The sequence below is a fragment of the Dermochelys coriacea genome, chromosome 2, assembly GCF_009764565.3.
Source record: "Dermochelys coriacea isolate rDerCor1 chromosome 2, rDerCor1.pri.v4, whole genome shotgun sequence".
NCBI classification, from domain to species: Eukaryota; Metazoa; Chordata; order Testudines; family Dermochelyidae; genus Dermochelys; species Dermochelys coriacea.
Window position 1 is genome coordinate 259,711,116 of NC_050069.1, and position 20,671 is coordinate 259,731,786.

The 20,671-nt window shown below is 45.0% G+C and overlaps 1 protein-coding gene across 5 annotated transcripts in view; it reads left to right on the plus strand.

Annotated features, from left to right (window-relative positions):
• The window catches only part of LOC119851757 (mitogen-activated protein kinase kinase kinase 3-like), a 129,607-nt gene that overhangs the window by 7,039 nt on the left and 101,897 nt on the right, over positions 1-20,671 (plus strand). Inside the window, exon 1 of one of the 5 annotated variants that reach the window (XM_043509725.1) lies at positions 19,963-20,093. The exons of the other annotated variants lie outside the window; for them this stretch is intronic. The gene's annotated coding sequence lies outside the window, so the exon portion shown is untranslated. Of the gene's footprint in view, positions 1-19,962; positions 20,094-20,671 lie in introns of those variants that run through there. 5 annotated transcript variants of the gene reach the window in all.

Below are 20,671 nucleotides of genomic sequence, written 5' to 3' on the forward strand. Positions count from 1 at the left end.
ACCGACACAGACTGGAACCTGGACTGGGGGAACTGCCAGCAGGGCGAGTGGGTCTACTTTGCTAGTAGCCAGTAGATTAGGGCAAAGCCTCAGGAATGTGCTGCCTCCTCTATCCTGTCCAAAGTGCTCATGTTGTTTGCTGGTGACGGGCATTATTGTGCTGTTTGACAGGCTTGAAATAAGTCCTGAATCTGCACTCGTAAGCTTGCCCCCCGCCCCAAGGCAATGAGGTATGAATGGTTATTCTATCTATCTGGGCTTTCCCAGGACTCTGCATGCTGATGCTGGGGACCCAGAAAAGAGACATACTCACCCCTCCTTCCCATTCTTATGCAGGTTAGCAGGATGCAGGGACCAGGCAGGAAGGGGTTAAGGGCTTTGAGTTCCGGTTGACTTGCCCCTCCACCCACGACACCCTAGGTTCTTAACTCTTTCCTGCCCAATGCTTGAAACCTGCTGCAAACCCTAGAAGGGGTGGGGTTTTAAAGCCACTCTTCTCCAGGGACTTCTGCACCCTCTTGCCACCCGGACTCCATCTGGGGGGGTTTCAGTGGGACCAGGATTTGGCTGTAATGTTGTCAAGCCGTGGTGTGAGTATACTTGGTCCAAGTATCTCAGCGTCTTTTTCCCCCCTACCTATCTCCCAGATGCCTATTAAATTACAAACATAGAACAAAAAAAAAATGTACAGAATGTCTGCTGTGTACCACACAGATGGAAAATCATTTATATAAGGATGAAGAGTGGAAAATATGGAATTCAGCTTGGATACTTTTTATTTCTCTCTGAGACCTCAAACGCTATTCACACTTCCCAGAAAACCATATATGACCCACTTATCCTGAGTCTAGCGGTGTATGGATTTACCATGAACCTCTGCTTTTTTTGTTTTTGTTTAAAGCAACACAAGATGAAATGACTAATCGTGCTGTCTTTGTGAATCCCTTAAGGAAAGCATCAAAGGAATAATATGGCTTGTAGCTGTAAGGCTTGAGTTACCTGTTGTGGCCGAGCAGTTAGTTGGCTACAGGACTTCACACCTGCTGCTCAGCAGTGCTTGCCAGCCGAGCTTGTGTTTCTTTTGTTGCAATCATCTGTATTGAACAAGTGTTGGTTTTCAGAGCTCTCCACATGGCTTAAGTGCTGCCATAAAAAATAAGATGGCGGAAAGCTCTGTGTTCCTGCCGCCCACCCCCGCACTACTTGTCAGATATTTGAGCCTGCACCTAATATTACATACTGTAAAGAAATCGGGATGGTGAGCCAATGGGATTGTCAGACTGGCTGACCTTTACTAAAGGGATGTATAAGGAGTCGGAGTTGGGACGCTGGGTTCTAGTCTTGAGTGTGCCATTTAGTGACAGCACTTCTGTGGCTTAGTTTCCCTCTCTTTAAAATGGTAATGGTGATACTTAGCACAGGCTGCTGCGAGGCTCAGCGAGTGAAAGTTGCAAAGTGCTCTGGGATCCTTGGCTGAAAGCCCCCATAGGAGTGCAAAATATTCTCTCAGTCCTGTAGAGTAAAATCTCTTCTCTTTGTGGTCTGATACGGCGCCCATGAATGTGGAGTTGGTGTGCCTTCTAGTGATGCCTAAAGCATTCTGACTGACTAAGTTGTGTATGTGGTTCAGTCTCCATTCCTTTCCCTAGAAGGGGAAAGAAGATTCCTCTTCTGTTTGGGAGGGCAGTTGTCTGTGTGTGTTTGGGGTGGTTGTTTTTTCATCTCTGCCTGCGCCTGTGGTTCTCTTGTTGTCTAACATTGTGATTGGACAACAGTGTGACGTTAATAATGCTCAACCACCAAATCACTGTGACCCAACTCTGACCTTTAGTAATAATACAAGGACTTTAACTGGTTAAGACCTTTTAAATAGGTACCCGGGGTTGCTTCTGTTGAAGTCAGTGACAAATTGCTGATTGCAGAAGTGTAGTCACACTAGAGATTGGAGGGCAGGGAGGTTGGCAGGAGTGCAAATGCTTGAGCTTCGTAACAGCAATACGAGACATCAGTCGGATAGTGAGCAGTTGGTGGGGGACGTATGCTCCCCACTCCCCATTAGCTGCATCTATGGCTCACTGATTTCAGTGGGAGCAGGATTGGACCCTAGGAATGCAGCATGCAAATTGTCACATTTTGTTATAGGGTTGGCCGAGCTGTGCCTGATTTCACAATCCTGTCGCTCAGTGAGTCCCTTTCCTGGGGGACTACAGACAGTCCTCATTGATACACATGGCTTGTTACTCTAAGGGCCAGCTGGGTGAACAGCTCCTCGTGCAAGGAGTCCCATTGAAGTCAATGGGAGTACTGGTGTGAGGAATTGCCCTGTACTTGAAGGAAGGGCTTCACCATCTGGCCTTAAAACTTCCCACTGGCTCACCTTCCCCAGCAGCAGCGGTGGCAGGATCACAGATGCAGACAAGGTGCTGGTGGCGGCTGGCATCTTAAGCACCATCTCACCTAGACCCTGCTCTAGAAAAGCTGGACGACGTGGTGCCGGGGGCCCCATGTACAGTAGCACTACTGCTATGGTGCCACTAAAACAGACTGCAGCAGTAGGAAAACTTGGGGCAAAAAAACAGTCTGACCTCCTTGTCCAATTCTTACTCGGCAAATCGCCCCGGAGGAGTCCAGATGGAGCAAGGATTCCACACTGGGGCTGTCGTAGTTAGAATGCGGAGAAGTTTGTCAGTTGAATTTATGCCCTCCCATTCTATATTCTGTGGACTGGGGAGATAATTACAGGCAGCCCAAGGAGGAGAAGCAGTGGCAGTGAGGAAGGAGGGTGGAGCTGAGCTGGGAGTTTGGCTCAGAGCCTGGGCAGCTGCGTGGGGCAAAGTCCAACTGGTAGCATGTGCTGTGGGTAGTGAAGAAGGGCCTGATTCTGGAAAGGGTGGGGCCCAAGTATGGTATTCACAGATTCATAGATACTAAGGTCAGAGGGACCATTCTGATCATCTAGTCCAACCTCCTGCACAACGCAGGCCACAGAATCTCACCCACCCACTCCTACAAAAAACCTCACCTGTGTCTGAGCTATTGAAGTCCTCAAATCGTGGTTTAAAGACTTCAAGGAGCAGAGAATCCTCCCTCAAGTGACCCGTGCCCCATGCTACTGAGGAAGGCGAAAAACTTCCAGGGCCTCTCCAATCTGTCCTGGAGGAAAATTCCTTCCCGACCCCAATATGGTGATCAGCTAAACCCTGAGCATATGGGCAAGATTCACTAGCCAGATACTACAGAAAATTCTTTCCTGGGTAACTCAGATCTCATCCATCTAATATCCCATCTCAGGGGATTAGGCCTATTTACCCTGAATATTTAAAGATCAATTACTTACCAAAATCATGTTATCCCATCATACCATCTCCTCCATAAACTTATCAAGTAGAATCTTAAAGCCAGATAGATCTTTTGCCCCCACTGCTTCCCTTGGAAGGCTATTACAAAACTTCACTCCTCTGATGGTTAAAAACCTTCGTCTGATTTCAAGTCTAAACTTCCTGGTGGCCAGTTTATACCCATTTGTTCTTGTGTCCACATTGGTGCTGAGCTTAAATAATTCCTCTCCCTCTCCGGTATTTATCCCTCTGATATATTTATAGAGAGCAATCCTATCTCCCCTCAACCTTCTTTTAGTTAGGCTAAACAAGCCAAGCTCCTTGAGTCTCCTTTCATAAGACAAGTTTTCCATTCCTCGGATCATCCTAGTAGCCCTTCTCTGTACCTGCTCCAGTTTGAATTCATCCTTTTTAAACATGGGAGAGCAGAACTGCACACAGTATTCTAGGTGAGGTCTCACCAGTGCCTTGTATAATGGTACTAAAACCTCCTTATCCCTACTGGAAATGCCTCTCCTGATGCATCCCAAAACCGCATTAGCTTTTTTCACAGCCATATCACATTGGCAGCTCATAGTCATCCTATGATCAACCAATACTCCAAGGTCCTTCTCCTCTTCCGTTACTTCTAATTGATGCGTCCCCAACTTATAACTAAAATTCTTGTTATTAATCCCTAAATGCATAACCTTACACTTCTCACTATTCAATTTCATTCTATTACTATTACTCCAGTTTACAAGGTCATCCAGATCCTCCTGTATAATATCCCGATCCTTCTCTGAATTGGCAATACCTCGCAGCTTTGTATCATCTGCAAACTTTATTAGCACACTCCCACTTTTTGTGCCGAGATCAGTAATAAAAAGATTAAATAAGATTGGTCCCAAAACCGATCCCTGAGGAACTCCACTGGTAACCTCCCTCCAGCCTGACAGTTCGCTTTTCAGTAGGACCCGTTGCAGTCTCCCCTTTAACCAGTTCCTTATCCACCTTTTGATGTTCATATTGATCCCCATCTTCTCCAATTTAACTAATAATTCCCCACGTGGCAAGGTATCCAACGCCTTACTGAAATCTAGGTAAATTAGATCCACTGCGTTTCCTTTATCTAAAAAATCTGTTACTTTTTCAAAAAAGGAGATCAGGTTGGCTTGGTATTAAGCAGGCATGACGCCCAGTCATAAGTGTATGCAGGATCAGGCCCTACGAAGGAATGGACAAATCTACCCAGCCCCAGGAGGGGATTGGAGGCCAAATGATTCTGTCCAGGGGCACGCAGCCTGGAGTATTTTATCGCCACTGGGGCATGGAAGTTACACATTTAAAATAAGGAAAGAGGGGAGGTGTCCATGGACTAGGCAATGTAGCTAATGGTGTGAGATTTTGCCAGTTGTTAGGAAAGGGGTGTCTTATGATGCTGGACCTACCTGCTATGGGAAAGGGGTCAGTGTTTTGACAAGTCCTCTTATTAACCTCACAGAACCCAGCACTGGCTAAACATGCTAGCCTGATGGCTGTAGAGAGGGAAGCCTCAGGAGTATCCAGAGACCAATAGGTCTAGGATGGGTAGTGGCTGTGCAAGCTTTCTGCACACTGACCCTTACCCCTGCCCTGGAGGGACTGTTGTGTGAAGGTGAGTTGAGCTGCCACATCCCAGCCTTTGTACTTGGACCCTTGCTAGCACTCTTAGCTACTAGTTAGTTCCAGCTGGGGTAGGTCTGTTGGGGCCACTTATTCACTGGGAGATTTGTTGAGACCTACCAGCCTCATCATAGTACATGTAAGCCACTGAACAGTGAGTTGTTTTGCTATTGCTGTGTGTGTTGCTTACACAGTGCAAGAGTAGTGCATGGCACTTGGCACACTATGAGTCAGCCACTCGGATGGTGTAAATCGTTATAACGCCTTTGATTTACACCAGGACTTGCACTGAGGATCTGACTCCAGACAGATTCCTTGCCCTAAGCAACTTACAATGAAAGTTAGGACTAGAACAACCATGGGACATGATAATGCAGAGATGTAACTGTCCTGACTTTCAGAGGGGCTACCTCTCCTCTTACCCCCCACTTGGTCTCTGAGTACACTGTAGGGGGCTAGTTTTTGATCTGTTAAAGTCCAATGAATTGAGGCCTGGTTACCGCCAAGATCATCTCCTGTGATCAACAGAGATGCTTGAGCTAACGGCCTTCTTTAAAAGAGAAGAGGTTGCTTGCTAGAAGAGTTCTTGATTCTGGAACTTGCCCTGACAGCCTTTAGGGCATGCTACAAAGTCTTATTTTTTACTCCCCGCCCCCCACAGCCTCTCTGCAGGGGGTGAGCTGGAAGATACAGGTTGGCCAAATTGGAGATAGTGCTTACTGGCACTATCTGGGAATGTGGTTTGAGTGGTTTTTGCAGGCTGCTTAGATTGAACACAAACCATAGATGAGATACGGGGTCCTTGGGGAAAGGCCTATTGAATAAATCAATGCACAGATAGATAGTTGCCATTGTGCATGACCCAGATTCCTCCTTTGCATTTGCATGGTTCCCATGGACTTGCTGAATGTGCCCAACCCTTTCTGTTTTATATTGTACAGGTTCCTATACCATGCTCATCAGTGTATATTTGAGTGCCTTCCAGCTGTGCATTGAGCCACATGAGTAACATCTGTCCTGTGTTTGGTCTCTCCCCCACTGCCCAGAGGGAAGAAGTATGTGCAGAGGTGTGTCTTGTTTTTCAGTTTTTAAATCTGTTTACCAGGAGGGAATGGAGTCTCCTAGCCAACCAGAGATGGTAGGGAGTGTTGCCTACACTTTTGTGGGAGCCCACGGCCCAACACATGTCTCCAAAGGCAGCGTCTGTGGCAAATTTCCAGAGAGCTCAGCAGTGGGGACTGGCAGAAGCCTGCCCTTCTAAGCTGTGTCGCTGAACATCCCCTCAACCTCCTCTCCCCTCTTTGGCCAGATTCAGGTGTGTCATTGGCAGGCTATGAAGGAGTCCTCTTCTGCAACCCCTCTCATTCAGAGATGGGAAGAGGGAAGACTTCATGCAAAGATGGCCTGACCCCTGAGGGGCGCAGGCAAAACGTCTGCGTATCTCTGCTGTTTATCTCTAGTTTGAGTCTGGGAAGCATCGGTAGATGGAATCTAGTTCTTTCTAAGCCTACGGTGTGGGAAGCTTACAGCCATTTGCCACAACATTGCGGGGCTTGAAAAATTTACGAGATCCTTGCTAGTCAGAAGAATAAATCTGTTAGCCAGGGATTGATTAAAAAATAGTGTGTGAGTGGGGGCGGGCCCCACCGGTTCATAAGTTGTGCCCTGTTGAGAGGCCCATTTCTCTCAGCACCTGATGGGAAGGTGCTGAGATTCCTACAAGGCTGATGCCTCTGGTCTCTGCTTTTGAATCAGGCTCAGGCTAACAGGTGTCTGGTAATGTGGAGCCATACTCCAGCTTGTGGAATAGGATATGGCATTGTCTCTCTTTCCTTCTCCTCTTCCCCGTCCTTAGCCTCCCCTTTGTTGCTACTCTGCCTCTCCCCTCGGCTGCTACGGAGGGTGATGTTTGGGACTGGACTGGGTTTGGACTTGGGTTTTGTGCTCAGCTTTGAGGGCAAATCAAGGCTAGCATTCAGGTCTGGCTATCCGGGTGAGGCTTGAACCAGCACCAGGAAATGACACTGCTCCCTGTTTGGGATCTATCCTGGAGCCAGAACTGATGGGGCAGGAATGGATCTGGGATTCCAGGGTATTTGGGCCAAAATTCTGTTTTTGTTTCTAAACAGATGGTCCAATTTGCTTTTTTAAAAATAAAATGTAGAGTATCGTGTGTGTGTGTGTGTGTGTGTGTGTGTGTGTGCGCACGTGTGTGTGTGAAAAGTCAGTTGCTTACTTGGCATTACCAAAGCAAGGAGATGTTGCTTCTCCTGACTCATGAAATGCACTGTAGGCTCTTCTAAGAATGGGTGAGCTCATTATTTTGGCTTGGACTTGGCATCTGGTTTCCTTGGCAATCTTGGCAGGGGAGGGAGGGAGACTTCTAGGGAGGATGGGGCTGCAGGAGCGGATTTCCAAATTTGTTTCTCTGCATGAGTGTTGTGAAATCTTGGACTTGGCTAGAGTAAAACACAGAAGGTTTTGTGCATCATTAACTTTATGGAAAGGCTTGTAGATTTCAGATCCCTAGATTTCTTAGGGCTTGTCTACATTTAAAATACTACAGCAGCACCCCTGCAGTGCTTCATTGTAGACACTACCTATGCTGATGAGGAGAGATTCTCCTGTTGACCTAGTAATCCACCTCCCCGTGAGGTGGTAGTTAGAGAAGAGAGAAGAACTCTTGAGAGAAGAACTCTTCCATTGACCTCGTGCTGCCTACACAGGGGGTTAGGTGAAAAATCCACACCCCAGAGAGATATAGCTCTACCAATGTAAATTCCTAGTGTAGACCAGTGTGTCTTATTTAGTCACTCTGTGTCTTAAATCGGTGGGGGGAGGGAATACTAGATAACGTGATGGAACTGGATCCCATATGTTCCAAACAGTTGTTGATCTAGGCAATTAATTGAAGAAAGGTAGAGAAGCAATTTTTATTTCTTTAGTTAGGAAATCTACCAATCACAGATCATGTGGAAACAGCAAATAGAATCCCAGCAGTATGAATTCAAATAAAATTTTTACTGAAATATGAGACTGTAAGAAGAAGCTACATCAACACAGTGTATGGGAGACTAGCAAAAGGATTTAGTTTATTTTCTGCAGTGTTGGATTAGTACGTTGCTCAGTTCCTTCTCTGTGAGTATATAAGGCCTGATTCTCTTTAGTGTAAATCAAAAGTGACACCACTGCAGTCAGGCAAGTTAAACTGGAGTAAGACTAGCATGAGAGGAGAATCAGGGCTATAATATTTGCATGATATTCTGGATCGTGAAGAGTCCCAAAATTCTTTATGAACCCTACAAACAGGATTTTTTTCAGCAGTCTGCAGCTACCTCTGGAGTGGAAGATCAGCTGGTTAACAGAGCCTAGCAACACGTCTCAGGGATGGAAGTGAGGCTAAAATAGGGAACGAATAAGTTAAAAATTACTTAGATAAGTTAGATGTTTTTGTCATCGGGGCCTGATGAAATGCATCCTACTCAAGGAGCTGACTGAGGAGGTATCTGAGTAATTAGTGATCCTCTTTGAAAAATTGTGGAAGATGGGAGAGATTCCAGAGGACTGGAAAAGGGCAAATGTAGAGCCCAACTATAAAAAGGGAAATAAGGACAACCCAGGGAATTACAGACCAGTCATCTTAACTTAACCTGGAAAGATAATGGAGTGAATAATTTAAGCAATCTATTTGTAAACATCTAGAAGATAAGTCAGCATGGATTTCTCAAGAACAAATCATGTCAAACCAACCTAGTAGTTTTCTTTGACAGGTAACAAGCCTTATGGGTTGGGGTGGGGGGAGGAGGAGGAGGAGGAAGTGGTAGATGTGGTATATCTTGACTTTAATAAGTCTTTTGATACTGTCTCACATGACCTTCTCGTAAACAAACTAGGGAAATACAACTTAGATGGAGCTACTATAAGGTGCACGCATAAGTGGTTGGAAAACTGTTCCCAGAGGGTAGTTATCAGTGGTTCACAGTCAAGCTGGAAGGGCATATTGAGCAGGGTCCTGCAGAGATCAGTTCTGGGTCCAGTTCTGTTCAATATCTTCATCAATGATTTAGATAATGGCATAGAGAGTACACTGATAAAATTTGCGGAAGATACCAAGCCGGGAGGGGTTGCAAGTGCTTTGGAGGATAGGATTAAAACTCAAAATGATCTGGACAAACTGGAAAAGTGGTCTGAAGAAAACAGGATGAAATTCAATAAGGACAAATGCAAGGAACAATCAGTTAAGACAAAATGGGAAAAGGAGTGCTGCAGAAGGGGATCGGGGGGGTCATAGTGGATCACAAACTAAATATGAGTAGAGTGTAACACCATTGCAAAAAAAACCAAAACAAAACAAAAAAAACCCCTAATTCTTGGATGTATTAGCAGGAGTGTTGTAAGCATAGGCGCCAACTCCTGAGCACCCATGGAAAAAAATGGTGTGTGCTAAGCACCCACCAGCAGCCCCCCTATCAGTGCCTCCACCCCCAGTGCCTCCCAGCCACTGGTGGCCCCACTGATCAGCGTCTTCCCCCCTCTGTCCCAGCGTCTCCCACTGGCTGCAGATCAGCTGTTCCGCAGTGTGCAGGAGGTGCTGGGGGGAGGGGAGAGGGTGAGAAGAGACGGGGCAGAGTGGGGATGGGAAGAGGTGGGGTGGGGGCTTGGAGGAAGGGGTGGGAGCAGGGCAGGGCCTGAGGTGGAGCCAGAGGGGGAGCACTCCCTGGCACATTAGAAAGTTGTCACCTATGGTTGTAAGCAATACATGAGAAGTAATTCTTCCACTCTGTGCTGATTAGGTCTCAACTGGAGTATTGTGTTCAGTTCTGGGCGCCACATTTCAGGAAAGATGTGGACAAATTGGAGAAAGTCCAGAGAAGAGCAACAAAAATGATTAAAGTCTAGAAAGCATGATCTGTGAGGGAAGATTGAAAAAGTTGTTTAGTTTGGGAAAGAAGACTGAGCAGGGATATACCAGTTTTCAAGTACATGAAAGGTTGTTACGAGGAGGGAGAGAAATTATTCTCCTTAACCTCAGAGGATAGGATAAGACGCAATGGGCTTAAATTGCAGCAAGGGTACTTTAGGTTGGACATTAGGAAAAACTTCCTGTCAGGGTGAATAAGCACTGGAATAAATTGCCTAGGGAGGTTGTGGAATCTCCATAACTGGAGATTTTTAAGAGCAGTTTAGATAAACGCCTGTCGGGGATGGTCTAGGCTAGGTAATATTTAGTCATGCCGGGGAGTGGACTAGATGACCTCTCCAAGGTCCCTTCCAGTCCTATGATTATGAAGATGTCTTCCCGGGGCAGTTCTAGGTAGAGTGCAATTGAGATATATCCAGACCAATGGGTTTAGCGCTCCTGTCTCTTGCTGGAGATTGAAAAGCAGTGGCAGCATTTAAACCATGCTTGAGGTAGGGCTTGTAAAGATCCATGTATGTAAGTGTTTGATGCCAGGTAGTGTTGCTAATCAGCACTGATGGAAATCTTATGTGCATGTATTCTGCTAGCCCTTTGTCTGTGGCTAAACATCCCAGGTATGACTGGTAGAAACATGCCCAATATGTTGGTGAAACTCTGGTTCTCTACTGAGTACAGGGGATCCTTCGTGGAACAGCAGAAACGCAGCAAGGTAACTGGCCAACCAGCAGGCAAGGAGTTAATAGTGAACAATGTTACTGAACAGGTTTATATTTACTTCCTTGTGATCCTAAAGATGAGAGAATTTCAAAATCTGACAGCATTTGCCATCAAAGAATGAGGCTTCCTTTTCATGCTTAAGTACATATCATGCAAGACAGGAACAGCTGACTTGTTATCTCAGCCTGGGCAGTGAGTGGAAAGCAAAACTTTTGTGCTTTAAGAACTGGCACGGCCAGATTCTTAGCTGGTATAAATTGGTGTAGCTCATTTGAAGAGACTGGTACTATATTCACTTACATCAACTGGATCTGGGTCTGAAGATGTTGCCTTAAAATACACTGCTCAAGAAGAACACTTAAGAACATAAAGCTATCTTTTTAAATCCCCCAAATTGCTTTTTAAGCTGAGGTTTTTCATGGCTGCCCCTAAATATATAGTTTTTGAAAAATACAAGTATCTCAGTGATTTACAAATCCTGTTAAATTAAGCCTCGCAGTAACCTAGTGAAGGAAAGAAGTAAAATCTTGTTTGGCTGTTGTTGTTCATTTGTATTGTGGTAGCACCTACCAGCCACAGCCATGACCAAGACCTCATTATGCTTGGTGCAGCATAAACACAGTACAGAAAGAGGGTCCCTGCCCCAAGGAATTTACAATCCAATTTGTTCTTGTGTCTTCCAATCCTGGGAATATTTTTCACTCGTTAAAAGCATTTTAAGTGCTTTGTGTGCTTGGAGCACCCAAGCTGGCTGGCTTCTTGAAAGCTGTGGAGTCTGATGTCACATACTCTATATTTACACCAGTGTAACCCCAATGAAGTCAGAGTTACAAGTGCATGATGCATTGCAGCCCTCTTGCATCATCCATGTGACTAACCTTGTTGGGTTAGATCCTGACCTGTGGCTGAGGAGAAAGAGGTGGATAGGGTTGCAAAAGTGGTTTCAAGCCACCTGTGTGCTCCCCCCAATCCAGTGTAGCACAGCCCTGGGGCCCAGATCCCTTCTATTCTGTTCTGGCTCTTACTAAGTTATGAAGAGCATATATCTGAGTTCTTCATGCCAGCAGCCTCTGGCCCCAGTGGACCATCCTGGCAGCCTGAGATCACTAAGACGCAAGGATATCCAAGCCACACTCCCTTACCCTCCCTGCAGTCAGCATGGCCAAGGCATCAGTGTAAAAGTTACTGTGGCAGCTCTCTGCCACCCAAAGTTCAGATCTAGAGTCCTGAAGCGGAACCTGGAACCTGCGAGTTGCACAGGACCCACTGTCATAATAGCAGGAGCAGGTAACATGTACTTTGCAAGCGAGAATAGATGGGCAAAAAAACCCAGACTGCAGTAATTTTCTGGAAAACACTAAATCTCTTGTCAGTTTGTACTAAATAGAATTTCAGCAATGGAAAGCAAGGTCCCCCCCCCTTTTTTTTTTAAAAAAAAAGAAGGTTTTAATACTTAAACTTGAGTGAGGATAGAAAAGAGATTTGATGTCATTAACAGGAGTTAAAGTATTTTTTTTCAAGCAAGATTTGTTTTATTGGTAAAAATTCTATGGGTTTTTTAAAAAATAATATAAATATATATATATGCCAATGGTGGGTGGGTGTTTTCTTTTTATAGTAGCATAGGGGAATCTGTGTCTCTTGCGGGATCTAAGGCTTTTGCGGGTGGGAGCGAGATAAAAATGCAAGAAATAATGTGGGAGTGGGATTAAAAAATAGTCAAGCGCAGAGCTCTAGTCTAACCCTGCAATGGCCAGGTAAGCCAGTGCTTTGCACTGGTAATGCAGTACAGGGCTGTTCTAATCCAGCCTATTGGATTTCATTCAGTTTAACCTACATTGAAATCAATGTGCCTGATTCTCCACTGCCCAGAATCTTGCATAGTTATTTACACCTGGACAAAGTAGGTGCAAACCACTTTTCTAATTAGAAGGGTAATGTTTTACACCCACTGTACCTAGATGTAAATGACCCACTCAAAGGGCAGGGGAAATGGAGAATCAAGGCTGTAGAACTTTAAAACATCCAGGAAATAAATACAAGCTTCCATGCTAATGGCACTCTCCAGGAATTTGGTTTGAGGCAAAGCTCTCCTTTTTTAGAGCTTTAAACCTACTGGGAAGTACATAATTAAAACGGAAAATCCCAACTCCTGCAAACCTTACTCAGATGAGTAGTTTTTACTAGGGTGGTTTCTTGTATGAGCAAAGTTTAAAGGATCAGGGCCTACCTTGAGATTTTAAGCATAAAAAAATACACAAAGCAATGGCCAGTCCCATTCTAGATGCACATTATACTGAATTTAACAGGCTGGGTGTCTGTGTGCCATTACTGGACCGATTCAGAAATACTCAACTGTGTGCTGTAGGTGATCTGTGGCTAGCAACTAAAGCAGATTCTTAAGGGATTAAGTCCTATGCTTTTTGATGCTGTTCTATTGCTGCTGTGAGGTTGTGAGTGGCCGTGGCATGCAGCATAGTAACAACAGTGAAGACCACCAATATTTTGTCATATAAATGGATTAAACTGAATACGTGCCATGCAGGCTGAGAAGTACACATGCGGTCTCCTGCTTGCCAATTGGAGAGGACCACATCTCTCTCTCTCACTTCAGTTCTGCTCAGCAATCCTACTCCTCTTTCCAGCAATGTGTCTCCCTAGTATACTGGCCCTGATCCTGTATTCCTTGCACGCTCAGAACTCCCACCGACTTCAGCGGGAATGAAGTTTGTGCACACTTGAGCATGTGGCTTCTTGAACGTTCTAGGAATAAACTAATTTTGATGAAGTAGGTGGCTTTAAAAAATAGAAAGCCTTTCCGTAGTGAAGGGTCAGCTAAAGCTAACTAGCCAGGTGTGTGGCTGGCTCAGATTCCATTTGGTGTGATCTATGATGATGGTATATGAAGCTTTCGAAGGACACGGTGGAAAGGTGCTAGTGGAAAAGCTGTTGCTATGACAATTGGCTCAGTGCTGGAATTTGAACTGTCAACTTTGAAACTATCAACACTACCTCATTTATTCCCTTGCTTAATGAACGGCTGTAGGGCTTTTTGTTTTAATTTTTCCTCCTTACTGACCTTACCAAAAAAAAAAAAATTGTAATTCCACAGTCTGAGCTGGCTCCAGCGAGGTGCCAAAAACCTTCACTTCCCACTGACGTCAGTGATGGTGGAGTGTAGGACTGAACCGTGTAGGACTGAACCATGCAGGACTGAACTCGCTAGCATTTGTACAGAAGGGGGCTGATTCAGGAAAGAACTTGGGCGTATGCCTAAATCCCACAATAGGATTTATGTGCATGCCTAAACTTAAGCACTTGCTTATGTGCATTCCTGCATCAGGATTGTCCATTGGGTTTTGCAGTAGCGTAGCTCCATTGGCTTCGTTGGAGACCCACCTAGTTTACACCAGTGTAAATGAGATTAAATTTGAGCTTAAAAGCCTTGCCTGCAATATAGATAGTAATCAGTGGCATAAACAAGCGATAGTTTTATACCGATTGTTCAACCACTAACAGTGTGTGTCTTCACGGGTGATGCTCAACCAATTGAAGCACCCATTTTGCATTGCATGGACTTCGACGCACAGTTTAATCTTGTCTGTCTGTTTATATAACTACTTGGAACCTTGAAAATAATCCTTAGAACTGTACGTTACAGTTAAAGGACAGTACAAATAGTAACTGACCAGTTCTCACCTCTCTAATAAGTGGCCTAGTTTTTCAGAGGTGCTAAGTACCTGCTGCTCCCATTGACTTCACTGATAGGACTTATGGGTGCTATTCAGCACCTCTGAAAATCAAGGACTCTTTCCATCGATTACAATGGACTTTGGATCAAGCTCTTACTGAGGTATTTGAACATGTCTAACTCTCTAGGCAGCCTGACAACATGTAGCCTTTGTATCTCTTAAGTGTAGAATGATGGCACTTCTAGGGCATTTTTAAACACAAAACTCCATGTCTTTTGTCCTGGGAAAAAGGTATATAAACCCTATAAAGGGTTTATGATGGGGTTCCCTCCCTCCCTGCCCATCCGATTTCTGAGCTCAGTTCAGCTATGTTGGCATTCGCGTCCTAGAGAAGCATTCATCATTTAGCCAGCACATTGCATGACTTCCTGTGTTTATATGGGCAGCCTGCCAGAAAGCCAGGGCATTCTCTCCTGGCGCTGTCACTGGTGTTGCAGAAGAAAATGGAAACCTTGGTGAAATTCATCCTTGGGATTAGTGAGACACTTTCCGGAGTATCTTGATTATTTAAGACCCTTTGTTTGCTGCCAGAGCTTTAAATCAAGCCCAGGAAGGAAACCCTCGGAGTGCAGTTTCCCCACCATATATCCTTGGTGTCTCAGTGCAAAGAGGTCAGTCCTCGGAAGGGAGCAGAAGTGATGTCCTTGGGTCCTCTTTGTTTGCTGAAGGAAACGGTCCTCCTTCCTCCCCGAATCATGTTGTCTCCAAGTACTTAGCCAACAAATAGGGAGAGGGAGCATTCCGAGTGGTTAAAGTACAGGACTGGGAGTCAGGTGATTGCTAGAGGACAGTTGAATTTGTAGTTAAAGCCCTGGTTTGGGATATCTAGGTGTGCGACATACATGGCTTCTGTGACTGTAGTATCTGAGCACCTCCCACTCTTTAATATATTGATCCTCACCGCACCCTTATGAGGCAGGGCAGTGCTGTTATCACCATTATTTAGAAGGGGACCCAAGGCCCAGATTGGTTAAGTGACTTGCCTAGATCACATGGGAAGTCTGTGGCAGAACAGGGAGTTGAACCTAAGTCTTCTGAGTCTGCTAACCACAGGACCATCCTTCCTTTCCAGGAGATCTAGGTTCTGTTCTGCACCTCTAGCGTGGTGTCCTCGAGAAAACGGTTTTTAATCTATCATATTCCTAAATTGCCTGGCCATAGCATGGAGAGAATAATACATCTTCCATCACAGGGCTTTTGTGAGAATAAATTCATTGAGGCTGATGTGGTGCTTAGATACTACCTCAGTAGATCTGGTACCCCAGAGAAGTGTGGTCAGTAGGCCCTAGATGAGGGCTGAGATGCTATGGATGCACTGTCTGACTTCAGGCAAGTCCCTTCAGTGTCCCCCATCACTAAAGTGGGGATAACAATCCTTACGCCCTTTTATCAGAACACAGATATCTGGATGAAATGTGCTATGTATTATCTGCGTTCTGTTCCTGGCATTGCCACGGATTGCCTAGATGGCCTTGCGCGAGTCACAGGCCGTCGCTTTTAAAAGCAGCTCCCGATTTTGGGCGCCTGGTATTTTGACCAGAGGAGCCTCAAGCAGAGCATGTGAAAAATTCCAATGCCCACAACTCTTGCTGAAGGTAGTGGGAGCTATGGTGCTGAGAGCCTCTGACAAGTAGTCCCTAGGGATTCTCCAATTGGGCACTCAAAAATGGAGGCAACCCAAAATGCCTACTCGCTTCTGGGCCTCTCTCTGCTTGTTTACCCATCCGTAAAATGGAGAGCACATTCCCCAGAGGGATGTTGGGAGGCTTCTTTCATTCATATTTGTAAAGCAAAGCATCTTGGGGTGGATAGCAATGGACAGTGTGACGATTGCTAGACTAGATTACCTGCCCTCCCTAGAGTTTCAAAACATCTCATTAGGTAAAGCTACCATGGAGCTCTGAGAGTTCCAAATAGTGTCTACAATGGTTGGGTGCTTGGTGTGGCCACTTAGCCTGTAACCTTCCATTCTGATGGACCATTGAGGTATGTACAGCACTGGGTGCAAGTGTGTTCTTTTCTTTTCATAACTTGTAGACCACGCTGAGTTAATGTACTGTAGGTGTCTACTGGGTCATGTCCCACAATTCCACCCAGGCTCGGTGTTTAATCATATATGGCATATTTTTGTTATGTTTCTTCATATACTAAAAGCAAACTGATACTTTGAGACTGAATGGTCAAGAGGACCTATTTTAGGTCAAGAGGAGAACAAAAAATAGTCTTGATGAAAGAGCAGAATCTGTGTGTCTTCTATAGTAATCTGTGATGGGATGAGCCTGCAGCCTAGCTGTCCATCTCAGCAGAATACTTAGTAGCATTGCCAGGTGTCCAGTTTAACATCTGGTCAAAAAGGGACCCTGGTAGCTCTGGTCAGCACTGCTGACTGGGCTGTTAAGTCTGGTTGGCGGGGGGCTGGCAGGCTCCCTACCCGGCTCCCTTGGGCTCACCGGAAACGGCAACATGTCCCTAAGCACAGGGGCCGCCACGTAGGCTCTGTGCGCTGCCTCCTCCCCAAGCTCCGGCTCCGCAGCTTCCCTTGGTTGGGAACCACAGCCTGAGGGACATGTTGCCACTTCCGAGGAGCTGCCTGAGGTGAGCGCTGCCAGGTGCCTGCATCCCGAACCTCCTCCCATGCCCCAGCTTGGAACCCCCTCTCACACAGACCCCTTGGCCCCAGCCTGGAGCCCCCTTCTGCACTGCACCCCCCCAGCCCAGAGCCCGTACCCCCTCCCGCAAGCGAGTGAGGGTGGAGGAGAGCGAGTGACGGGGGGGGGGATGGAGTGAGCAGGGGGTTGAGCCTCGGGGAAGAGGTGGGGCAAGAGTGTTTGGTCTTGTGCAGTTAGAAAGTTGGCAACTCTAATACTTAGAGATTTAAAGATGCAGCATGCAAGAACAGAATTCTACGAGCAAAATACACCACTTTTTTTTTTTTTTACTTTCAGCATTTAATAAATGATTTTTCTCTCATTTACTGTAACGTAAATCTGGCTTAACTCCGCTACAGTTGATATTGCAAACATGAGAATAATCACTCCTGTTCTTTGGTAATTAACTGTTGATCAGCATGTGTGTCAGGAAGCATTTTTTCCTTGTTTTGCAAGGAAGAATTAACAAAAACAAAAACAAAACCCATCTGACTCATGCCAGTGTCTTTTTAAAGTGTGCTGAGCAAGATGCAGCCGCTAACAGTCTGACCTGTCTGACCTTACCAGTCAATTGGAAAGGAACATGGTGATCAACCCAATCTGAACAGACTAGAGAATTGAAACTGTAGCTCACTAAAACGGATGCTGTTGTAAGATACAAAATGGGATGCCACCAAGAGGGACTATTGATTTAGGGGGAGAAGGGTGTTGATGAAGGATGACTGTGTTAAAAAAGGATGATGGCTGGTGTGAGATCGCTTGTAATATTTGAGCTTTTCCTCCAAGTCCTGTCAGCAAGATACTGAATAAGGGAAGAGAAAGTGGGTCAGTTAACAAACGCGCTGATCTTGTGAGATAGCAAATAACTTTCAGTATCTGATGTTAACTTAGAGCAACTACCGCTGAGGCCATATTCTTTCTTTCAGTTGCCTATTGTCTTCAATGAGGATTGTGACTGCCAACTCTCTACCCCCAGCCTCACACGTTCTTGTCAACTGCTGGAAATAGCCCAACTTGATTATCACTACAAAAGATTTTTTTTTTCTCTCCTGCTGGTAATAGCTCACCTTACCTGATCACTCTCATTACAGTGTGTATGATAACACCCACTGTTTCATGTTCTCTGTGTACATAAAATCTCCCCACTGTATTTTCCACTGAATGCATCCGATGAAGTGAGCTGTAGCTCACGAAAGCTTATGCTCAAATAAATTTGTTAGTCTCTAAAGTGCCACAAGTACTCCTTTTTTTTTCTTTTAAAGGTTTCAGGGATCACCATCACCCCTCTTTTCCTTATGGCTAGATGCGGGGGAGCAGGTCTTGAACTTTTTGGATGATGAGTCTCAAAACCCTTCTGTTGTAACATAGGGTCACAGTATGGAAACGGCTGAGACCCACTGACCTAAGTTATAAGCTCTTCAGAGCAGAGATAGTGTTTGTAGAGCATCTAGTACAATGGAGCCCTGATCCGCGAATGTGGGACTTCTAGGAGCTACTGAAGAAATAAGACCATTCTGGAATTTCAGCAAGTGCAAACTGCAGCTGTCCACGTTCATAGCAGAGATCATCCCCCACAGCCACATTACACCCATGTTCTGGGTGTTCATGGAGCTATTGGGCCTGACCCCATTCAGATCGATGGGAGTCTTTCCACTGATTTCAGCAGGTATTAAATGAGGCTCATAAAGCCCCATATTGCTTGGATCGTAGCGTTCTTAGAGACCAGGCTGAGATGGTCAAAGCTAGGTAGGGGATTTGGATGCCTACTTCCCATTAATTTCATTGGGAGTTGGGCATCAAAATCCCTTTGATAAGTTCAGCTCACAGGCCTGATTCTACATTCTGTTTGGTGCTGTTCTGGGGGCAATGGAATTACATCAGCATAGAACTGGTGCCCTAAATTAGAGATGCAGGCTCTAACTCTCTCTCTCTGGGACCTTTCTGGCTCCTGTGAGAAGTGAAAGTTGGGAGGTGCTCTCACTGAAATGTCGTTGTCAGTGTCTGATCAAAAAAGACTTTGGAAGGATGCAAAAAGCTTTGTGGGGACACTTTTTTGTATCCTGAACAAATTTAATTCAGAATGGGAATTTTAGTGTGTGGGTTGCTGTGTGTGTATTTTTTTTAAGTGCCCATCTACCCTTTTCCTATGGAGAACAAGGGTTAGAAGGGGCTGGGGGGAGAATTTCTGAAAGACACCCCCCCCCCAATAAAATTTCAAATTGAAATGAATGAATCTTTTTCTTTTTTTTTTAACCACCACCCTAAAAAGTGTTTGGTTTTGTTTGTTTTTTATGGGGAGAGGGAGATGACCATTTTATTTTATTTTTGCAGACTATCTTTTTTTTCAGTGAGCCTTAGTTGGGAGTGCCTCCATTCAAATCAGTGGGGATGTTCTCAATTTCCACTGGTGTAGCTCACATCTGCACTGTACCCCTTCTGTGACATCTACACAAATATTCATCTGAGGGCACAATCTGGCCCTATGTGAAAGCAAAAAAAAAACAAAAAACCCCCCCAGAGCAGCATTCTTCATCGTCATTAGGCTTTCCTCCTGAGAAGAGAAGTTCCCTTTCTGAGCCAATTACAAATCTTCCAGATCCTCAGCTGGTGTAAACAGACTGAACTCCATTGATGTCAAAGGAGTTGTGCCAGGTTACACCTACTGAGGATCTGATTCATTTATACCTCGTGGCTTTAGCATTTAAAGTGTGCATAACTGAGCTGTTTTTTTATGAGTCCCACTTAAGTGTTTTTGTAAATTCGTTCAGTTTGGTTGGCCATTCAGGGTAGCCATTTCCGTGTAACAAATGAAAGAACACTGAAAAATAAATTGTACATTATGAAAGGTATAATGCAAGCAAAAAGCCCAGCATGTGTCAGACCTGTGGCCTGAAACATCACTTGCCTTAGTTTTTGTTCCTTTTTGTTTTTCATTAGCCTTGACCTGAGAGGTCCTTAGAACTTTTCATTCCTGATGAATCTACAGACCGGGTCTGCCTTTTGTTATGTAGGGTTTACATTTCCAGAAATTGCTGATCTCTATGGAACCACGAGAGCTGTCTCATACACCAATGTGAGTTAGTTATTACTCTTAAGTTACTAATAGTTAGTAATAATAGTTATTATTGCTAACTATTCCACCAAAGTTAATGGAGTTACACTAGTGTAAGAGGAAATTCAGGCTGAACATAATTTCTTGGAACAGTGTCTACTACTTCTCTTATAAATATGCACGCAGACGCGGGGAAGTTCAATTATTTGGAAAAGGACATGATTTGAAGGTGATATAATGTCCTTTGTCTACTGTTGCTTGTTAAAGCTCTCACTTTATGCCCACAGTGTGAAGTAGTCAGCAGGGTGGTTTATGTACTGGGTTTCTCTGAGTCACTGAAGCCATAGCTTTGATTCCTGGTAGGGTTGCATCATTCTCTGGAGGTAGATGAAGTCTCATGCAGTTGCAATGTGTGTCATTTGAAACATGTCATTTTAAAAACAAAGCATCAGTCCATCTAAAGTAACACATTTGAAATTTTGTCATGTGTACTTCCAGGTAGCTAAGAGTTTGAATCATTAAATACAAGCAAGCAGGCTGCCCTGGTGCAAGCAGGCTGCTAAGCTATACACATGCAACTTGATCTGTGAGCCCAACTA